The 22,610-nt window shown below is 39.2% G+C and overlaps 1 long non-coding RNA gene across 1 annotated transcript in view; it reads left to right on the forward strand.

The window, feature by feature from the left end:
- Positions 1-22,384, forward strand: part of LOC149546283 (uncharacterized) — an 83,996-nt gene extending 61,612 nt beyond the window's left edge. The window contains exons 2-3 of the long non-coding RNA XR_016353688.1: positions 20,516-20,629; positions 22,307-22,384. This is a non-coding gene — a long non-coding RNA (uncharacterized LOC149546283). The remainder of the gene's footprint in view (positions 1-20,515; positions 20,630-22,306) is intronic.
- Positions 22,385-22,610: the final 226 nt, after the last annotated feature.

Genomic DNA, 22,610 nt, shown 5'->3' on the forward strand with positions numbered 1-22,610 from the left:
CGAGTTATGGCCTCTTGAAGTCGGACTCCAAAAACCAAAATGAATCTGGAGAGGGGTTGCATCAGCGAATGAAAGGGTTAAATTTGACGATCATACGACCGTCACAGTAGTTCAATATTGCTCTGTAATGACTTCCAAACCGGCGTCAATTTTAGGATACCAAAAATGATAACGTTAGCAAAAACTCGACTAGCGATGATGTCATCATGTACAGAACTGTACGGATTAGCCACGTGGCAGTGCGCATTGCAGCTAACTGGGATGATGATGTGGCCTTGTCAAATTTGCTGAGTTGGCGGATGATTGTGGCAGTGTGCCACATGTCCGTTAGTGTTTGCTCGAGTGGAACTTGCGTTGATTGGGCAGTCTGTCCGCGTGGTTGGTAGGGTACAGTTTGCGGAGTTCGTCGGAATCTTTGACAAAGATGGAATATTCGCCTGGTGATGACGTCGATGCCGTAAACAGTCTTCGAGGTTGGAGATCAGTCGTCGGAACCTGCAGATGTGCCGGTGGGAGTTAGGGACTACCAGTGATGCGCTGCAGGTGCCGAGTTTCTTAACTGTTGCTAGAGAAGCAGAGAATGATCCCACATGCATGGGATAAGCGCTTAATGCGCTCAACAAATACAATCTGCCGCACTAAAGAAAAGAAAAGCGACGGGCTGGTTCTGCTCGCTGGTGGGTTATTCTTGTCGGTGAAGGTGGAGCCGGATTTCTTCCGCCGGATACATGATTCCGGTTGTACAGTATGGCTCGATTTAATAAAGGGTCCGTAGAATAATTAAATACCCTGCAATAAATAAATCCCAAAATACAGAGCCGGGATCTGACAGCCCGGTTCTGTAAAAAATTTTCTTTGCGACTAGCCTGCTTGACTAGACTAAATAATTTCGAAAATACAAATTCGAAAAAATATAGCAGAGAAATTATTAAATGATAGATTTGAAATACAAATTCATAGATCAAATAAAATAATCATACCCGAACTGCAAATCGGGGCCTCCGGGTTCCGATTTGCAAAAAATTTTTGCTTCATGATCAACTTTCACCCAATATAGGCAAATTTATAGTAGATCTTCACTGAATCAACGCTCTGGACGCAATGGTGAGGTTAGATCTAGCTCTAAACGATCTCAATTTCTGCGGATCCTCCGGATGCGTGTCGAGGTGCTGAAGCATGAACGGTCTCGAACAGCTACGTGATGAGAATCTTCCTCAGCTCTGATACCATGTAAGAATTTGGCTTAGGCTAGAATTCACCCAAGAACTAAAGAACTCAACACAAACACACAGTAGACCAAAATAGACAGAGTATGATCAGAATGACGATATTCATTCAATAACTGGATGAAGAGTACACTAGGAGTGCCTGAATATAAAGGCCTCAGGAGAGCTTGTAGAATGCATAGAAGTCAGCATCATGATATGTCATACAACTAGGCACATGTCCACCAAATATGGGTTATCCTCCATTGAGCACGGGATTAAGTGCGATGATGTGAGGATAAGCCTACAATGGTGTAGCACGCAAATCAGTGGTGTAGACAACATGTGCTAAATGAGGAGTGCAGATAACTGTGTTGTCATCATGAAAACTTAGTAAATGATGCATACTCTTGTGTTGTAAACACCATGTGCATAATTAGAGTTGCGTAACTCAATGAGAGTACACAAACTCCTAAGTCTCTCACCTAAAATAATAATAAAATAATGCAAAATAATTAACTAATTCATTAACCTAAGTAAACTTAAGTAAGTGTAATAAGTAAATACTTATTTACACCAACAACAATTAAGGTACAAAGACTCCTAAAAGTAAGAATAACTTAAATATTTTGCGAATTAAGAGAGAAGTATAAGCTACAAACAAAGCTTCTAGCTATATATTTCCACAACCGCTCACAGTCAAAGCTTCGACTACGATTGCTTCTTAAATCACTATGCTCTTTTATTGAACACAAAATAATAACATGAATCAAGACAATAGGCACAAATTACAGTCAAATCTTCTAATTTGCCCTATCACAATTTTTTCTAGTCAAAGCTTCGAATCCAGTTGCTTCTTTTATTCACTTTTTTCCCAAATTCGTACTACACAATCAAAGTTATGCTTGCACAAATGTAGCAGAGCTTTCTTGCATACAACAAAAGATGATTTTTACAATGAGAGGGCACTCCTTTATATAGGCACAGGAGTTGAGAAAAAGATGGAGGAAAAAGTGCGAGCAACTCAACTAACTTTGACCTAGTCTAACTACAGAAAATAAAGGGTTACATTGAATAGCACATGCAACTCGCATTACATCCTTTTACATACGTGTAACTTGCATTGCATGTAATTACACATCTTCATGTAATGCATCCTCTTCAATTACAAACATGAAAGAAGAAGAAAGAAGATAGAAGAGAATTGAAACAACCCTAAGGATTGTCCTAAAAGGCCTTGTACTTGGCAATGCTATCTTGGATGATAACAAGATTGGGAGTTCCTGCAATTTATACTGCTGTGTTCACCTTGATAACCTCTGACTCTCTTTGATGAATTGTCCGTTGTCATTGAAAACTTGATGTGATCAAGCTTTTCTCATTTAGGTTGTCATGAATTCTCCTTTGTAGATCAGCACATTTTGGATTCTTTGACACTTTGAAAACCTTCTTGACGACGTCTGGATGTACACTTGGAACAACTTTGCATCAACACCTTTGACTTTTTTTTTTGGAAGTAAAATGCTTGGCGAATGGGAATGGAAAGTGGAGTGAAGTGAAATGTGCTCAAGTTCTTGGGAAAGAACTTGCAATTTCTTCCAAATGGAGAAAAAATCGAAATGCAAACAAGAAAAACACAAAAACAAGCACAAAATAAACATATGCCTTTGTCAAAAGACTCAAACATGTCAACAAGGAAGCCACTTCAACATGCAAATTTGAATTTGGAGTTTGGAAAAATTCCAAAAGTGTGAAAATGAGAGTTTTCATCCTTTTTAAAGGCAAAATGCACTTTTCATGGCATATATATGGACAAATGGCAATCATCAAGCAATAATATGCAGGGAAATAGCAAGATAAGCATGAATTGATGAGCAAGTTAGAACGATTCCACTTACATGAAGATTAAGTGCCAAAAATGAAGGAGGAAGAGCCAAAATAGCAAGTTTTATAGATTTAAGGCCAATTCTCCCTTAAATCCAGATTTTCAAACAACCTTTTGACTTTTTCCACACTTGCATGTAATGGACATTCAATAGTCAAATTTGACATGAAAGTGCCAAATAAATGGTCTCTAAAGACAATATCATGCATTTAAAACTCAAAAACAATCCCTCTTGATCAAAGGTATGGGCTAGAAATGCATTTTTTTTGAGTTTTTTGAACAAAAACATGACTTTTTTATGGAAAAATCTGGGCCCTTTTTACAAAAACGTGGCAAAAAAATGCATGTTTTTCAGTCATTTTTGACTTGTGAATGCAAAAATGACTTCCCCAAATGCATATACATGGATCAAAATGCAAAAAAGTGGCTTCAAAATGCATAAAAGTGGATTAAAACCCCAATTTTCTGGACATTTTAAGCAAAAACGTGATTCATCATGAAAGTTTCAAAAACATTTTTGAGGCAAATGAATCCATTTTAGAAGGAAACTCATTGCCATGCAAAAACGTTTCAAATGGAACAAATCCCATGCAAATTCATTGAGTAAAACTCAAGTTATGAGCAAAAATGAAAGAATTTGGAGTTTTTCTTCAAAAACGTGCCCTAGTTTTGGAGATCCAATTTTTTTTTCAGGTCATTAAACTCAGTTTTTATGGAGGCAAAATGATCACCAAGCAAAAATGTTTTGAATGCAAGAGATTTCGTTCAAATCCATGGAGAAAATCTTGAGGTATGGCCAAAATCGGATTCTTGGAGAGCAAGAACACATTTCCTTCTCAAAATCGGACATTTTCATGGCCATTGCGTATTTTAAAACATGTCTTCATGTAAAATCAGACCTTTTGAGGTCTATTACATGTTTTAAAATATGTCTTTATGCAAAATTGCACTTTTTGGAGTGCATTGCATGTTTTAAAACATGTTAATAGGAAAAATTGGACCTTTTAAGGCCACTTACATATTTTTAAATGCGTCTCACCTTTTTGATGCTTAAGCATAAAAACTCTTTTCGTCTCATTGCATCAAAAGGGTCCACTTTCATAAGCTTTTGATGTAATGGCATGAAAAGTATTCTTAAAAGTGAGTTTTATATGTAATAACATGAAAAGTTTCCACTTTTCATAGTTTTTGTTTACCGTACTAGGTAAATAAATCAATGCATATAGACAATGGATCAGAATAGCAGTAAGAATAGTAGAACTCCTTATGTTATTCGCATATGCCAGATATTACATTATGCTTATGATGATTACAATGATCCCGAAGGGGGTATATATACATCTTGATGTACCTTTTCGAAAGTGTCCGTCAGCTACATACAACATGTTGGTTACATAATAAGAACCTTCCTGATACCGATGTAGAACCTTCTCGGTACCGACGACATACATCCCGATACACACCCTGTCTGCCGATATCGACAACATACATCCTGATATCGACGACATACATCCTGATACTAATGACATACATCTTGATACCAATGGCATACATCCTGATACTGATGATATACATTCTGATACTGACGACATACATCTTGATACCATATTTACTGATGACATCGTCCCCCCCAAAAAGAAAAGTTGTCTGCAGACGACCACACAACAAAACTCAACAACTAACTACATTTATTCATAAAACAACAGACTTAGACATCATGAACCAGAAGGCTGTGTCTCAGACTGTGAAGACCAATTGCGTCGAAACTGATACACTTGATCTGTCCGAACCTTCAAATCAACTCTGATCTGAGAGTTCTCTTCCACTACTTCTTTCAGCATCAATGCAACCTCCTGACACTCAACTTCTTTCTGATCATGAGCCTTCTTCGTTGAGTCCTTCTTCTAAAGAGCTTCTACCAAACGCTGCTCTGTTGCTGCTACCTGCTGTTCCGCTTGCTGCTTCCTTCATGCACCTTCCTCGAGCTATGCTAACAGGGCTGTCCGCTCTACTTCCCATGCAATCTGCTGGGTGGCAAGTCGATTAGCCATCTCCTCTCGAGCCTTCTCCACTATCTCCTGAGCTTCCTGCCCAGCCTCTGCCCTTCTTCACTCTGTAAGCACCAACTTTGCCAGGGACTTACTCTACTCTGCGATGACAACCAGGCGAGAACGAACATCCTTATCCTTCTCCTCTGTTAATGGTAGAGGGTTTGACACCTGCGCTCCTCCATCCACTTTCTCTGCTTTTGCTACTGCACTCTGATCCTCTACCCTTGGTGATGCTGGTACCTCAACTACCTCGCTGTTTGACCAAATGGCCTCCACCTGCGTGTGCTCTCTCATGGGAGACTGAATAGAAGGACCTCTGGCAATAGGGGCAAGTAGTCGTCACCTCAAGTACTCACTCGCTTGACTTGCTAAGCTTGTCGGTTCCACTGTTGGCACCTAGGGTTTTGCTTCCGCAATACTAAAATTAGTATCCTAATCCTCATCTAACAGAGTGTCAGCCATGGTGACTACTGCATCTGTCCCAATCACCTCTAGACGAACCTGCTCCTGCATGCCACCTTGACTGACTCCTCCCTCTGCTACTGACTCTGCTAGAGGAGGTGGTTGAGGCAAACTCTCTACTACGGGTATGAGAGTTGGTTCCTGAACCACTAGCTGAGGCTGTGATCCTGTAGGTTGCGTACCCATAGGTGTGCCTGCTGGTGATGTTGTCCTCCGGCTTACTGAAGTCTGGACCGGCACTAAGTGTGGAACTAATCCTGTTATTGCTGTCCATGATCTGGGATTAAGAGTTACTGAGGTCATCACCACTGGATGCCGAAATTGTCCAAATCCCAGAATGTGAACATCTGCCATGGTGTGCATATGTGGAGTTGAAAATGATGGGACTGGTGGCGTAGTAGTCACTGGCGTAGCCGTCAATTGTCGTGGAAAGTGGAGTGGAGTTGCTGAAATTACCTAGACTTCCTCATCATCTTCCTCCTCATCCTGCTCCACCTCCATATCCTCATAATCGTCCTCCTCACAAGATGTGTCCTGGCGGCTACTATCTGTGTTGCCTGATTCCTCCATCTCCTGCCATGTCCTCTTCTGGCCAACGCCCTTCTATCTTGTAGGTGAGTCTAAATGCCTCCATTGCATTACCGGAGGCTTGCCAGGTATCGCCGGACTTGGCTTAATTTCTAGCTTCTCATGGGGTATCATCCTCGCAGTTGCCTCCAGAAAGAGTCTGATGGCATAGTGCCGCATATAGAATGTTTTATGTTGCAGAGTCATGAACTCATCCATGCGTGTGGCCAAAAGAGAAGCTCAGTCGTACACCTTTCCGTTCATGAGACCATTCATCATACTGACCAACAGAAAGGAAATGTCAAACGCCCTGTTAGACACTGTAAGCCTGCTTTTGATCACATTCATAAGGCACTTCCAATGGCCTTCTCTGATATTAGACTTCAAGCAACCCTCTTCCCTTCAAAGTGCCAATAAGGGTATCCACCTATTGCTGTACCTAGTCGTTACACACCAACTATACCAACTGCAACTTCCTTTCCTTGTCCATCTTTTTGGGCTTACTATCAATCTCCTTTCCTCCTTGTGCCGCTCTTAGTATACTGAATACTCTAGTAAAGTTGGCTGGCTGAAATGAAACCACTATGTTGTATCACAGATATAAGCCTCAATCATAGGATGCAAGATGCCTTCAAAATCTCAGATATAGAAAAGTGGCATCCGGATTGCCCACCTCACCTGTGCCTTTCGGATGCTTGCCTTCACGAGGTGAGTATTCGGATTTTCACTCCACCATTTCCTACAGTCCAATCCATTCAACCCTTTGAAAACTACATTCTGTGGCATTGTCTGCACATCTAGTTGATTCTGCACTTTGGCCCTTTGCTTGCCCTTGTCTTTTCTGCTCCAGTTGCTTCCTCCAAGCCCTCTTCCCAGTTGATTGCATACCTAATATGCCTTTATGAGTTTGCTGAATATGTTTTCTGTTAGGTCAGTTATTTTTCTTACACTTGACCGCCTCAATGTATGGATCCTGGCAAGTAATGTTTGCCTTCTCCTTCCTTGCCCGCCATATGGCCGTACGGCTTCTTGTCTTCACTATACGGATGAAAACTTCTCCAATTTCTTTACTTGCCTTGATGCCTTTGTTTTATTTGCTTTCGTTGAAACCCTTTGCTTGCACACCTGCTACAGTGAGATTATCATCCAGATGCCTAACTGTGATTCCGATTGGAGGAGAGAGTACCTGGCATACCCAACTCCGTACCTGGAAGCCTCGCCATCCTTTAATGATTTATCAAATCAAGGTTCCACCATTCTTTCAATAGTTTATGATATTCGTACGGTGTAGGCTCTCAATAGCTATTACTTAGTTGCGTTGTATATGATACCTTTATTACATATTTATCCTCATCACAAGCATTGTAACCGTACGGACTCAAAAGAATGTATTCACTTGCTGCAAAATGCCGTACGGCTAAAGGTATGCCGTCATTAGAAATTGCATGCCTTCAGGCATTGAAGCCTCTAACCCGAATGCCTCCAGGACGAATGCTTAATGCCGCCAAAATTGTCTTTTGCACCGTACGTAACTTCTTAATATTTCCTCACACCACCTATACCCGTACGGTGATATACTTGGAGCCATCGTATGGTAATGCAAGCTTGGGATGCCGTACGGGGTTATAACCTTGAATGCTGAATGAGCGGACGCCTCCCAATGTTGTACGGTGATGCAATCTGTATGTTGCCTTCAGAAGGGACTAAAAACCTTCAACTGAATACCTCCAGAATGAATGCCTAATGCCTTCTATACTACATCCTTCTTATATGCCTTGACGCCACCTCTGGATGACCGTACAGTGATATACTGGGAGCTGCACGATGTTATAAGTGGGAGTTGTACAGTGATAAGACTTTGAATGTTGTATGGTGATATAACTTTGGATGCCGTACAGTGATTAACTTGAGAACACCATACGGTGTTTATTTCTTGTTGACAATGCTGTACGGTTAGTTGACCGTACGGTGCTTTTTTCCCTTTTTTTCTCAAATTTTCTTTTATTTTTATTTATTTATTTATTTTTTCAATTTTTTTTTGTTTTTGTTTTTTTACTGCTCCTTAATAGGCCCTGATGGCGACTTAGCTGGCGCACGATAAATTTTTAGCTTACATCCGTTCACTATTTTCGAAACTTCCTATCCATCCAGCGTCCATAGCTTGATCGCTCTATTATCGCCCACTTCCTGAATCTAATAGGGTTCAAACCACTTAACTTTGAACTTGCTCGACTTGATCTCATTCTGGATAACGTACTTCAACACCCACTTTTTGGGTTGAAACCTGTTTAGTTTCAAGTGCTTATCGTGCCATGCTTTATGCCTGTTCTGTGTTACCTCAGTTGCCCACTACGCCAATAATCGCTTCTCCTCCAGGTTGTTTAATTTATATAGCCGCTTGCTTAAACTTTGGTATCATGAATTCCGCTAGTACTACTGCCTCTTGCCCGAACATTAATTGATACGGCGTGTGCCCTGTTGTCACCTTATACGCTGTGCAGTAAGCCCAAAGAGTAGAGGGTAATTTTTCCTCCCAATCCTCACCTTCAACTGTCAGGATTTGTAGATAATTGATACCAGGATTTTGTTGGTAGCCTCGGCCTGTCCGTTTGCTCTTGGGTAGTACAGGCTCGATAATGAATGATAAATCTTCAACTCGGTGGTGAGCAGTCGGATTACATGGTTTACAAAATGTCCACCCCTATCACTTGTTAATTGTAATGGAATTCCGTACCTAGTAATAATTTGCTCATAAATAAATTTTGCTGTCCTTACCACCAAGTTATTTGGCAAGGTGTGCCTCCACCCATTTGGTTAGGTACTCTATTGCTACGACGATGTATCAAAATCTTCTAGTTTTGATCGTCTTCAAGGGTCTGATGAAGTCCAATCCCCATCGTTCAAAGAGTTCCTGGGCATGAGAGGGATTCAAAACCATGAAGTCTCTCTTCAAAGGTTTCTCGGCTCGTTGACATGTATCGCATGCAACGACGCACTCCCTAGCATTGTTGTGTACAATCGGCCACCATAGTCCTGCCAGGAGTATCTTCTATGCAGTTGTGTCTGGCCCCATGTGTCCTCCTACTAGTCCTTCATGTGCTTCCTTCAGTACCCTTGAGATCTCCTCCTCCAGGACGCATTGTCTTAGGATCTGGTTGGGTCCCATTTTATATAATAGCCCATTGATTAGTTGAATCATTCGGCTCCGCAAAACCAACTTTTGTCTTTCATTTGGTGGCATGCTACTTGGAAACTGTCTCGTCGATAGATACTCCCCGATACTCGTACCATTTAGGCAGTACCACAATCTGAAACAGCTGTGCATCAGGAAAGTTGTCATTCACACTGTCTGCCGGTTCTCTTGTTCTGAGGCGTGACAGATGATCTGCGCTTACATGTTTCTTCCCAGGCCATACAATGATCTTGAAGGTGAACTACAATAGAAGTAACCAGCGGCTGATTCTTCCCTAAATGACAGGTTTATTGACCATATATAACAGGGCCTGATGGTCGACATAGAACACGAACAGTGTCACCAGCAAGTAATGACGGAATTTTTGTATAGCGTAGACCATTCGCAAAGCTTCCTATTTAGTCATACTATAATCTTGTTTGGCCTTTGATAGCAGTTGATTGGCAAAGTAGATCAGGTGATCCAACGCATGGCTGCCTATCTATGCCAAGGTTGCTCCAATTGCATAGTTGGAGGAGTCGACATGAACATGGAACTCTTTGCTCCAATCCAGATATGCCAAGATGGGTGCCGTAGCCCTTCAAATGCTTCATCATGTTCCTTCTCCCATCTGAACGATTCTCCTTTGCACGTTAACTTGTCTAGCGGGTATGCTACCTTGGAAAAATTTCTAATGAACTGTCTGTAATAGCCTATATGTTCGAGGAAAGATTTTACCTCTGTTACATTGGTGGACGACTGCATCTCCATTATGACTCACATTATTTGGATCTGTCTTCAATCCTTCCTTGTAGACTATGTATCTGAGCAACCTTCCCGACGGAACCATAAATCTGCCCTTCTTCGGATTCAAGGCTAGGCACGCGCGTTGGCACCTCTCCATACATTTGCCCAGTGCTGCCAGATGTTTGTCCTCAGCGCTAAATACCGACCAATTATCCAACAATGCTTTGAAGTTTCCAACAGACATTTTGTCAAAGATGTACAGTATGATCTGCTGGAATGTAGCAGGCACATTGCATAGGCTGAATGACATCCATTTATATGCGTACACTCCATCTTCTACGACAAATGTTATCTTTAGTTTATCATCCTCTGCGATTGAAATTTGATTGTATCCAGAAAATCCATCCATGGATGAGTAAATCTTGTGTTCGGCTACCTCCTCCAAGATGCTGTCTGTAAATGGAATCGAAAATGAATCCTTGATCGTGACTGCATTAAGGCATCTGAAATCAATGCATATCCAGATCTGGGTGGTGTCCTTCAGTGAGATCACTATACTGGTTTGCACCTTGAAAATAATGCTGGCTTCTAACATCCGGTTAATCTCTTTTGTAACCCGTACCGCATAGTTCTTATTCATCCCGTAGGGTCGCTTCCGTATAGGTACAACTCCTTTGACCAACGAGATGCGATGCACACACAACTCTAGTGGTACTCCTTTCAGGTCCTTGTATGTCGATGCAAATACATCCTTATATTCCAAGAATATCTTGAATGCCGCTGCCTTCAATACTAGATCCCAGTTATCTCCCACCAATATGTTTCTTGGTTCGGCTTCGTCTCCCAAATTCATAGTGTGCAGTGTGGCTTCATTGTATTTGATGGGCTCCCCTTCAGTGAATGCATGGGCAATGTTTCATCGAGTTGCGCATTTGCCTCTTTTATGTTCTTGAATTCTCTTGGAAATCCATCAGCACTATGTCCTTGCTCTATCATCAGTACGTTGCAACTCTGAAATAGTTCATAGTCCTCTATCTGCCAATGGTAGAGACCGTTCACTGAATCCAAATCATCATCTCCCTCCAATCATAGGACTCTCTCTTGATCTGGTTCCATACATTGCCTCCCTTCATCCTCTTCTTCGGAATCTGATGACAGAGCTTCTTCCCCGACCATTTGAGTGTGTAAATCGATGACGTATTTCTACCCCTTGCTTTCAAGTGATAGAGTATTTTTCTTCCAATCATGCTTAACTCTGGCTTGTATTAGCCACCCTCGGCCTAGAATGGCATCCTACCCTTTCCTCTTCAGTAGGATTACGACGAAATCAAGCAAGAATGACTGTGTTCCAATCATTACTGGTTGTGCTATTAGGACTCCCAATGGTTTGATTCAGTGTTGGTTGGCCGTTAGCAACTGGAATGTAGGTAGCCACAATGCCGGTTGTCTCAACCTTTTCCAAGTATCCTCTGGCAACACATTGACACCGAATCCTCCATCCACAATCGTGTCCATCAACACAATCCCGAGAATTCCCATTTTGACTACTGCTGGAGGGCGTCCGAATGAGAGGACTAACAGCATCTGATTTTCTACACTTGCGCCACCTTCTTTCTCCCTTCCTTGCTCTACTGGTAACTTAGTAGTTGGAGCTATGTTCGTGAGTGTCATACAGAGTTGAGGCATAGTGAGCAACATATCATTTAGTTTGATGGGTACCTCGGTTTGTAATATTTTTCGTACGATATTCTGTTTTGCGCAGTTCCGTGTGGAGGTACCAGTAGTGTCCTTCAAGTGTGCCCTCTTTGCCTGTGTTGCTTTCTGGATTTCTACCCGCGCTTCCTCCAGTCTCTTCTTTTCCTCCATCAGATTGGGATATACTCTCGTTTGCTTTCATGTGATGGCCAGAATGCCCTCTTCCTCTATCTCGACGGTGATCAAATTTACTCCCAACTTCGGGTACTTAGCATCTTCATGATTGTGGGGTCCGCACCATCTGCATAACAATTTCGGTGTGTTCATTGTTGTACAGTCACGGGCAAAGTGGCCCCACAAATTACATGCTCAGCATTGAACTATGGGTCGGTTGTTCGCATCATACTAGATTTGACTCCTGCTGCCATTGTTGTTGTTGTTGTTTTGACCTCGCCAGTTATTTCTGTATCGTCTTGATGTGGCACCTTCTGTACTGGTGTTCCCGCTCCCTCCTGATGCGGGAGTCTCTTGGGTCAGGAATACTTTCTGAGGACCTCGTGTTTTCAGATTGAATGGGCATTCCTTTGTGTAATGTCCCATGATTTGGCAAATCTCACAAAATTGGTCCTTCGGACATGATCCCTTTGTATGGCCTTCTTTCTTGCATTCGGTGCACCATAGCTCATTTCCCTTGGTCTCCTTCTGCATGTTCTTGAATTCTTTCATCATCCGAATCATATCCTTTTAAAATGCGCGAACCTTCTTGTTGTCCTTTTCGTCATCACTGCTCTCCTCTTTTGAAGATGCGTCGTCATCTGAATCAGACGAACTACTCTTCTTCTTCTTCTTCGTGTTTTGCTCACTTTCCAGGTTCATTGCCCGGTTGTATGCTTCAGTGTATAACAATGGCAACATGATCTTCATCTTCTTTTGCAACTTCGGGTGAAGGCCTTCAATGAACCATCTTTTTTGTAACCCATCAACCAGCTTATTCTCCATTTTGTTGATCAAGTCCTTCAACTTCTTGGCATAGACTCGAACTTTTTCATTTTTCCCTTGTTTTATGTTGTATATTTCAGCTACGATTTCATTGTCATCGTGAAGTAGTTGAAATTTAGCAGTAAACTCCTTCTTAAGGTTGTCGCAAGTGGTTAATTTCTGGGGATATGCATCGGCGAACCAATCAATTACAACACCCCATAGGGTGGCTGAAAACTGTTAGACCCATTCGTTTGTATCTATTATGCCATTCGCCCTCCAAATCGTTTCACATGTTTTACAATGTCGGATCAGATCGGCTGCTCCACCATCAGATTTTGGCAATTTTTCTTTTGGTCCTGCCATTACTACTGGATGTGTAGGAACACTAACATTTTGTATTCCGGCACCAATGCTTTGTATCTCGATACCAACGGTTTACACTCCGGCACCAACGCTTTATATCTCGACACCAACACTTTGTATCCCGATACCAATGGTTTGTATCCTGGCAGCTGCGCTTTTTGGTGAAGAAGCGTCTTTGTTAAGAGAATCTGTCCATTTTGGAAGTGTATCGTGGACAAAGAGTTCACTCTACACTCTTACTCCCTCGACACTCCGAGTGGTGCGAGTCGATTCTCTTCCCTTGGCGATTTCAAATTCAAAAACTCCTCACTTGCTTCTTCCACCAACTCCACCCACTGTCGAATTTCTTCCAACAATTCCTCCGCAGTTCTGTGTCTGTCGGCAATCTTTTGAAACCTCCTCTTGCATTTGGTTTGTTGTGCCAAGATTAAATTTTCTTGTGCAGTATATATTCCATCTTTTCCCTTTATCTTATTTCGATCCTTGTTAAGCTGAATTGGCATTAATCTTCATTCCTCCCTCCTTCCAGGTTCATGGGGCAACGATGCCAAATGTTTACCGTACTGGGTAAATAAATCAGTGCATACAGACAATGGATCAGAATAGTAGATCTCCTTATATTATTCGCATACACCAGATATTACATTATGCTTATGATGATTACAATGATCCCGAAGGTGGTATATATACATCTCGAGGAACCTTTCCGAAGGTGTCCGTCAGCTACATACAACATGTCGGCTGCATAATAAGAACCTTCCCGATATCGACGACATACATCCCAATACACACCCCGTCGGCCGATACTGACGACATACATCCTGATACTGACGACATACATCCTGATATCGATGGCATACATCCTAATATTGACGACATACATCCTGATACCAACGGCATACATCCTGATACCATATTTACTGATGTCAGTTTTTACATGCAATTGCACATAAAAAGTCCACTTTTGAGGCCTTTAAGTCATGTTTTTCACTTAAATTTATATCAATGTCATCAATATGGGTCAAAAATAATATTTATGCATCATATTATTCAATATAACACAAACATTATTTTAAAGTGACATTTAAATAAGTATTTGATTTTAAAACCAAAAATTTAAAATGTAACTATATAGTTCTATAGTTACTTTAAGTGAAAAATTAAAAAGTAACTCAACTTAAAATTATAACATAAAGTGCACTATAGTCACTTTAAGTTATAAATTTAAAGTAAAAGTAACTTAAAAACATAACAAAAAGTGAGTAAAATGTTATATTTTTTAAAAAGTGAATGTCAAATTGAAAATATAACATCATTTTTTAATTCGTGCTGTTGCATCAAAAAGGTCTACTTTTTGGGCACTAAAATGACCATAACTCTTGAGTGACAACTCTGATTGACCTCTAGGTTAGACCAAATCAAAGGGAAAAACGAAAGGCATGACATGAGCAAAACCAAAGGACTAAAAACAGGCAAAACCAAAATCAAAAGAAAAGAACAGATCGTGAAGGTTTCAAAAATCAAGCAAAGGCTCGATAGAAAGCAAAACGAAAAAGACTTGACGAAGGCTTTCAGTAAAATAATTTGATATTTGAATTGAAATGGATCAATCGATCAACATTAAGCAATTGAATATCAAATTCAAGCTTAGATGTAATATCCTCCCCTGTTTTGAACTTTGACTTGTAGAAATCTAACTTAAGGAATATTGTCAAACACTTTGTATGCAAACTCATAAAGCTGATTTCCTCAATAAATTGCTTTCCAATGAGTAGATTTACGAACAACTATGAAGTGACACTAAAATGCATAATACACATCATAACATTTTCACAAACACTTGGCACACATTCAACAGTATATGAAAAATCTGGAAACTCTTTCAATCTGCTGATAAAAGGGTGATTTTTAAATGTAGATGTGCACTTACAGCTGCCTTAAAGGCTGCAACAACTATTCAGACTTGTATTCAACAATTATTATGCAAAGTATCAAAATTTGACAAAGAAACCTGGAATTAGTTGCCGTAGTATTTTGCAGATGTAGTCGGCAGCCCTCCAAACTTCTAATCAGCCGGAAAAACAAGTAAACTTGATACCAACACTGTTCATGCCGTACTGTAGCAAAATACTGTTCATGCCGACTGTAGCAAAATACTGTTCATGCGGCACTATAGCAATAACTAACTTCAGATCTGCACCTCAAACCCTTGTAAATTTCTTTATGCGAACGCCCCAAATGAAACCCAGTGTATTTCCTGAAGTGAAAACACCCTTGATCCTCCTGACTGTGTCTTCCAACAGTGAAGAGAATGCTAGCAAAGAGGGATTCCGTCCTCCAAGCTCGATAATCAGATATCCAGCAACATAACATTAATCTTCATCCAAGCATACAAAAAAAAGCTCTTCCATTTCTTTTATAGTGTTCTCACAAGAGCTCAATCCTTCGTTTTCTCAATGTGGGATAAAACATAACTCCCTTTATGTACCTTATGTCTCCAATGTGTTATAAAAATAAAGGGAACTCTTTTAATTTAAATATTTACCACAAACTATAGTCTATGCATTAATAAAGTTAAATATTTAAATTTAACTTTATAAAATGGCTTTATCAATGCATAACAAATCTTATCAATGATAAATAAGTTTTCCTGTCGATTTTAAACAATTACCCTCGACATACCACTGTGATTGAATGTCCGGCCATGTCCAAGATGACTTACTATAAATAGTAAGTATGCCCAAAGTTGCCCCAGAATCCCTCAGAAAGACTTGCAACTGAAACTGTCTAGGCCAAATGGCCTCTAAGCCCCTTTAATGTCCTAGTTAGCCTACGGGACTGTGGGGAAATAGGCTAACGACAACATCATGCTATGAATGCTAGAAAGGGGACATTACATTAGAGAAACACGAAACTAGCTTGAAAAAGTTTCGTGCTGTTACCAACATTTTGTGGTGACAAAATGCAAGACAACATGATCTTCCAATGAAAGTGAGTTATACAAAAAAATGGTGCCAAAGAGACCGAGGATAGATGATAATCACTCAGTCTCTCCAAATCACTAATTAGAGCTGAATACAATAAAAAGTGAAAACTCACTAAATACACTCTATAACCTCTTGGGTCGGATGCCAGAGAATAGCCTGAAGAAGAGGGCCCAGAAACCTCCAAAATAAATTCCTCCCCTTGAAAAAACTCCACTAAGTCATAAACACCCCTATGACTCACTCAAAACTGTCCATAAAATGCTCAGAAAGGTCATAAAGACTCCTCAACTGTTGTTCCCAAGTCCCATTTGACTTCTTCAATCCTATATTCTCTCCACTTGTTTCAAAACTAATCCAACCACTTAGTCAAACCATAATGATTCAAGTTGTCACTCCTTACACGCATGTCAAATTTAACTTAACGATTAAAAAAAAAATCATTTATATCAATCTAACCGATTTAGTTAGAAGAATATAGACCAAAGTTGACTAAGAATTTCCATTAAAGTAGGATGAAAAAGAAAAATGGTTTATAAGGTACCATTAAACATTTCATTCTACATTGAAAAGACTTATGCAAATACTTAATACTTAGACTTAATACTTAGGAACCTTTATAAAAAATAAGACCCAACCCATTTATGGTCACGATACATTAAGGAAAGGAAATAGAAATCTCACCATAATGCACCAGACTTCAAAACAAATACAAAGGAATTTAGGAACTTGTAAATGATACTCCCCAACCTAAATTCATTCATTTCCTTCATTTTGCAATTGTAATCTGGAAAGTTCAAAGGTATGAATGAAAGTTGTTGTCAGGGTTTGAGCACATTTTTTGGAACCTATGGATGATTTCCTGAGCATTTCTTGGTGTATGGGTGCCATTTTTTTGAAGGGAAAATTTGCAAATTTCTCTTCTACAGTCGGCTTCTTAGATATCTGAGTATATTTTAGTGCGTAGGCCGTATTGGAGGAGTCTCTTGCTTCTTTCTCATGCCGTTTTTTATGTGGCTTTATGGGTTTCTTCTTATCTTCAAGAAAAATGGAGTTCTCGTTTGTTGCCCAATTTTTAGTTCATTCCTTTTTGCTTTAGGTTTGAGTCAAATTAAAGTGCCAATGTCTTGAGTCTGAGTCTAGAGTGCCCATAGGATGACCTCTCTTCTCATCATCCCTTTGAGCTAACCTAATGCGGGAAGTCATGTGAGTAATGCACGAGTCCAAGGCTAGGTGATTAGGTTTTGGAGGGTTTCTTATGCATTCCTCTAATGAGAAGAAGGTGTGGATATTTTATTGATTCATCTTTCTTTATTCTTAATCATGTTGAAGACAAGGATTCACGTTATGTTACAGTTTTCATGGAAGACATCGTAGATGATCGAGCTTATAATGTAGAGAAAGCAATTTATGCCGCAAGAAGTAGTCAAAACCCTTAACACCAAAATGTAAACATAAGCAAACGTGCATCATCGATTTAGTGCATGGATGGTTCAGATCTGATCAAAGCAAGTTACGTGGGCTGGTGAAAAGTCAATTAACAACAGAATGTACGCCATTGGTCGGTTGAAAAGTCAATCCCTTACTTGTCAGTTGGGCCCCTTTCTTTTGGTTTTAAGCAATGCTCTGAGGCTTCGCGAGATCGTAACATTTAAGACATGAGTTACGATGATATACCAGATGATACCTAATTGTAAGATTGAGAAAGGGAAGAAATAGAGATATGACGCTATGAAGGATCACGAGATTGGGAGTCTTCATTTTCAGGATTAAGATGCTACCTGGGATCCTATGTTTGTATGAACATAAGATCGTAAGTGAAGAAATGCTAAAGTTGAGTAGGGCCCAGCACATAAGCACATATCATAAAGTCTTCTGATGTTACAATTTAGAGGGTGACGGAGGATCGTAAAGGCAAGTGCTGAGTATCCGGATCTTATGACATGTCAAGTAGTCGTAGCATCACGGGTATGTATTTTCAAGTTTCCGATCTTGTGATCATCCAATTGTCATGAGATCATAAATGTTTCATGTTAGAGGTCTTCCGATGTTATGAGATGGCAATTATTGTATGATCACAAGAGTTAGAAAGAGGATTGTTGACTATACGATAGTAAAGGTATTGTAAGATTGTAAGTGGTAAAAGTTAAACTGATTGGATCATGAGATTGCGAGAGCAAATTTCCAAGCTTATAATATGACAAAGGGTTTTCAGTTTCATGGCGATCGTTAAATCTCAGTTGATCGATGCTTAATATTTCTCCACTTTTTGAAAATGCACGAGAAATGACCAATGTAGGAAAATGAGCATTCAATGCATGGAATAGGTGAACCCACATTGTAAAAGACTAAAGATTGCATGGTCACAAAGGGTTAATCATAACCTGGCAAAGCGAAAAGCTATAGATCGCATGTTCACAAGGTGTTGAAATTAACTCAAGGTCAAGGTCACGAAGATGCAAAAGCATGTTAATTGCATCATCACAAAGTTAAAGATGAGTTAAGGTTTCTAAGTCGCGAGCTTGCGAATGAAGTCAAAGTCAACCTAGAAGCAGTTATCGCATCATCGCATCGAATGGAAACATTGTATGAATGATAGTTGCAATGTTACAATGCTGTTAGTAGTCATTACTATCTCGCTGTTAAAATAAATGTTAAAGCTTGAAATTGCATTAAAGATGTAACATGAAAAGAGATGTTGTTCAATAATCGGATTTTGAAAGATCAATGAGGCTTGCTTACCCACTTTTCAAAGATGCGTGAGAGATAACCAATGCAAGAAAATGAACGCTGGACATGTGTACACAGAGGGACCCATGGAGGAAATCATGAAGAAAATAAGGAGGTTTATTATGTTTTGATTGTGATCGTTGATTCGAGATCGACAATGAGAATTCAAAGAATTATATGGACTTGGTGCCCAACAGTAGAACATGAAGATAAATAGTCACTATGTGTTTTTAGAAGTGTCATGGATTCAGGATCATCAATGGGAAAATGCCATGTGTCCATATTATGATGCAGATTAGATGTTTTCATATTCTCATTTTCTTTCTAATGAATGACTATTGCTCTACCAGAACTGGGAAATGACAGAAAACTATAAATGTAATCTCTTTTCATAATGCAAAGATTGAAAAACTTGATGGTGAATTGGCTCTGTAACTCTATTTACCTAATTTGCTTTTCATGTTTTGTTGCCCATAGATTAGTTCTGCATAAAGAGTTGAAGGACAATTATATGTGATTTTGTGATAATCATTTGGATTCCATTTTACAATGGTACTTATAGTATAGGTAATTCCATTTTCTTTTTCATATGTAATTCTGCTTCTCCTCTTGCTTGTTTCATAGCATGTTAAATAGTTTCATTGGAAATTGAAGGATAAATGTGGATGAATCTATTAGTAACTTGTTGGATTCCATTTCATTCAGGACTGATAGTTAAAGCAATTCCGTTTGCCCTCATGTGCACCTCTCCTTTCTTTCCTCTTTTGCATTTAGATAATTAATCTGCATTTAGAATAGGAGTAAAAATCAGAAAATCTTCAAGATAACCTACTATAGTCATTCCATTGGGTGTGGTAGGTTGTCCAAATCCATTTTGCCTGAATTGTTTGTGTCTACGAACAATTTGGTTAGCCTTTACTGCTCTTAGGTTTAGAGCTTATCCTGTCAAAAGTTCTGATCTAAGAAAGACATATTCATTGCACATCATTGCAAATCTTAAGGGGACTGTAACTTGTAATTCAGAGGGCAATGATAGAACACATACACTGACCCATTTGTTGGTAGCATCCTTTTGTCTCTCCAAAACAATGGGTATTAAAAGAGTCAAATTATAAAATCAAATAGGAGAACAAACTGTTAACCTTTTCTCTTCTACAGTCAGCTTCTCAGATCTTGAGTACATTTCAGTGCTTAGGCCGCCACTGGAAGAGTCTCTTGCTTCTTTTCTCATGCTGTTTTTTATGTGGCCTTATGGGTTTCTTCCTGTCTTCAAGAAAAATGGAGTTTCTCGTTCCACCATTGATGAGTTTGGGGAATTTCTTTGTTGCTGTTGCTGTCACTTGTGATGATGGAATGAAACGGTGATGTTCTTATACATTTTACTCATTTCCCTCTTGTTTACGTGGCCTCATACACCAACTGATATCTTTGCTGCTGTTGCCATTTTCCCCTTTGCATATTTTTGGTATTTTGGCAAATCTGGGCGTTGAGGGCATTTTGGTGTTTGAGTTTGAAGGTACCCAACCAACCATCTTTGACACGATGATATCATAGACATAGATATAACCTGTTTAATTTTACTTTCAATGTTGGAAATCATGTCTGATATTTTCTGTTTCTTGGGTTTTTTTATTGGATCCATGCCTCAATTGGATGGTTTCTTTTTCCTGCAGTTTATTGCTTGCTGCTACAATATCTTACCCAGATTTTTAGATTTGCACTATTTCATGGCCACGGCTGGAGTTTTGAGGGTTTTCTACTGTGATCTCCCTTTGTAGATTTCACAGGTAACTGTCACTGCTTTTGGTAAAAATGCAATAAATCTCTGCTAATTATGGATGTGAATTTGGATTTTTGCAAACTCACTTATTTTCTTCACTTAACAACAAAGGGTCTTTTTTGAACATGGAGAGGTCTTCTGCATTTACCTTCTTTGTTTTTATCTTTCTCTTGTGAAAAGTCTTTACTTAAACCTTGGATTTGTTTGAAATAAATCCAGCCCTTATGGTTTTGTTGGAAATAATTATTTTGATATTCTCATGATTGTCATTACATTCGATATTTCTTACTGCTGCAGCATCATTTGTTGTCTTTGTTCCTCTGCTGAAACTTCTATTCCAGCTGGGTATTTACAAATTCGCTAGTGAGAGCCATGAAAGAAATTTATTGTTGTAATTTTGCTCTCCTTTGTTCTGAATACACATTATTTCTATTCACATTTTCTCACACCATACTTTGTTGTAACTATCCACCATTTTGAACCCAAGCATAACATCTCTTGCATTGCAATGGTGGTACCTCTGAATTTCAAGATTACTAGCACATTGTTTAGATTTGATCACAAGGCACATACTTTGCAAAAGCTCGTGACATTTGCTACTGACCTACTCGTTTCCAGTATTACTGGTTCTTTTACTTGCTTCTGTAGGCTGAAAAGTATGCTTCTTTGATGCCATTTGAGTTATCTTGCATTATATGTCCATTATGTTGGTTACAGAAAAAGTTTCTCTGGATCTGCTTGGTTCATACCTTTTAACTCGATATACCCTTGTCATTCAATCTATAAGATATCTCTGAAATTTCCTTTGATGCTTGTCTTGTTGAAAATAAATCAATATTATGATATCAATACCTTAATTAATAATATCTGCTGGAAAGGGGCTGAAGTATTCAATTTAGCAGTGTTCATCTCAGAATAATTTGCAATTTGAAGTAATGCTTTCTTTTCCCTTCAGATTAGCAACATAGATAATCCAAGTCATTTTGTATCTTCATTCACCTACTGACCTCCAAAAGAAACTCTGAGCTTTTAAAATATACTTGAATGTTTTAATTCTGCAATTTCTGGGCAGATTCAGGTGACATTGGTTATTCTGAAAATTTGCATCAGCAATGTAGAACATACTGTTTTTCCTTGACCACATTGATTCTTTTCATAGAAACACTTCTTGTTTTCCTTGATATGCTCTTCCATTTACTGAAATATTTGAATTAAGAGGACTTTCAATTCATTTCTCCTACAACTCTTCCTATAGCATTTCACATTTTGCTTGTTGACCACTTTTACATAGTGCATATTTGATTACCAATCAACTGTAAGGTTCCAAGCTAATGATAGTTGTCCCTTAAATAGTTATTTTGCTGATTTATCTTTCTTTGTAATCTGCAATATGATAATAAAAGTTTTCATGTATAATAGGCACATGTCCCTTTGATATTATGCTCTTTCTTTCTGTGGCTGATATAAACCTGTTAATCAATGATATGCTGGGCTTGAACCCTTGTGGGAGCCACATATTACGTCCACGTGACATTGATCTTTTCCTGCACATGACACAACTAGTTAGAAAAATAAATCATGGCTTAAGATTTTGGATATAGATACATATGCATGGTAGGATGGTGAGTTTGTTGGCCTTTTCTTATAGATTGTTTCTATCTAACTCAATTTTTTGCAATTGTAGGGTTTGGAGAGGGAGCATGGAAAGTGGGACAGCGAGGGCAAACACATGGACAAGTGTCAACACGACCAGTCATTCCAGGCAATGGCTGGCACCCATGGCCCTTCTTACTTTTTCTTTTCCCATTTGTATTTATGTTTCAAAGCAAGCTTTGGTTTGTTTTTCTTTTACTAATTAGTTTCATGGCTTGCGTGGAACATTATGGACATTTGATGAATAAAATTACATTGTCAGAAAAATTATAACACTTGTTTTACTTTGAAAGATATTTTTCTATTTTTCATCATAAAATGCAATTTAAAGCCAT

This window comes from Cupressus sempervirens, chromosome 7 (assembly GCF_028749045.1).
Source record: "Cupressus sempervirens isolate cs-2001-9-10 chromosome 7, ASM2874904v1, whole genome shotgun sequence".
Taxonomy (NCBI): domain Eukaryota; kingdom Viridiplantae; phylum Streptophyta; class Pinopsida; order Cupressales; family Cupressaceae; genus Cupressus; species Cupressus sempervirens.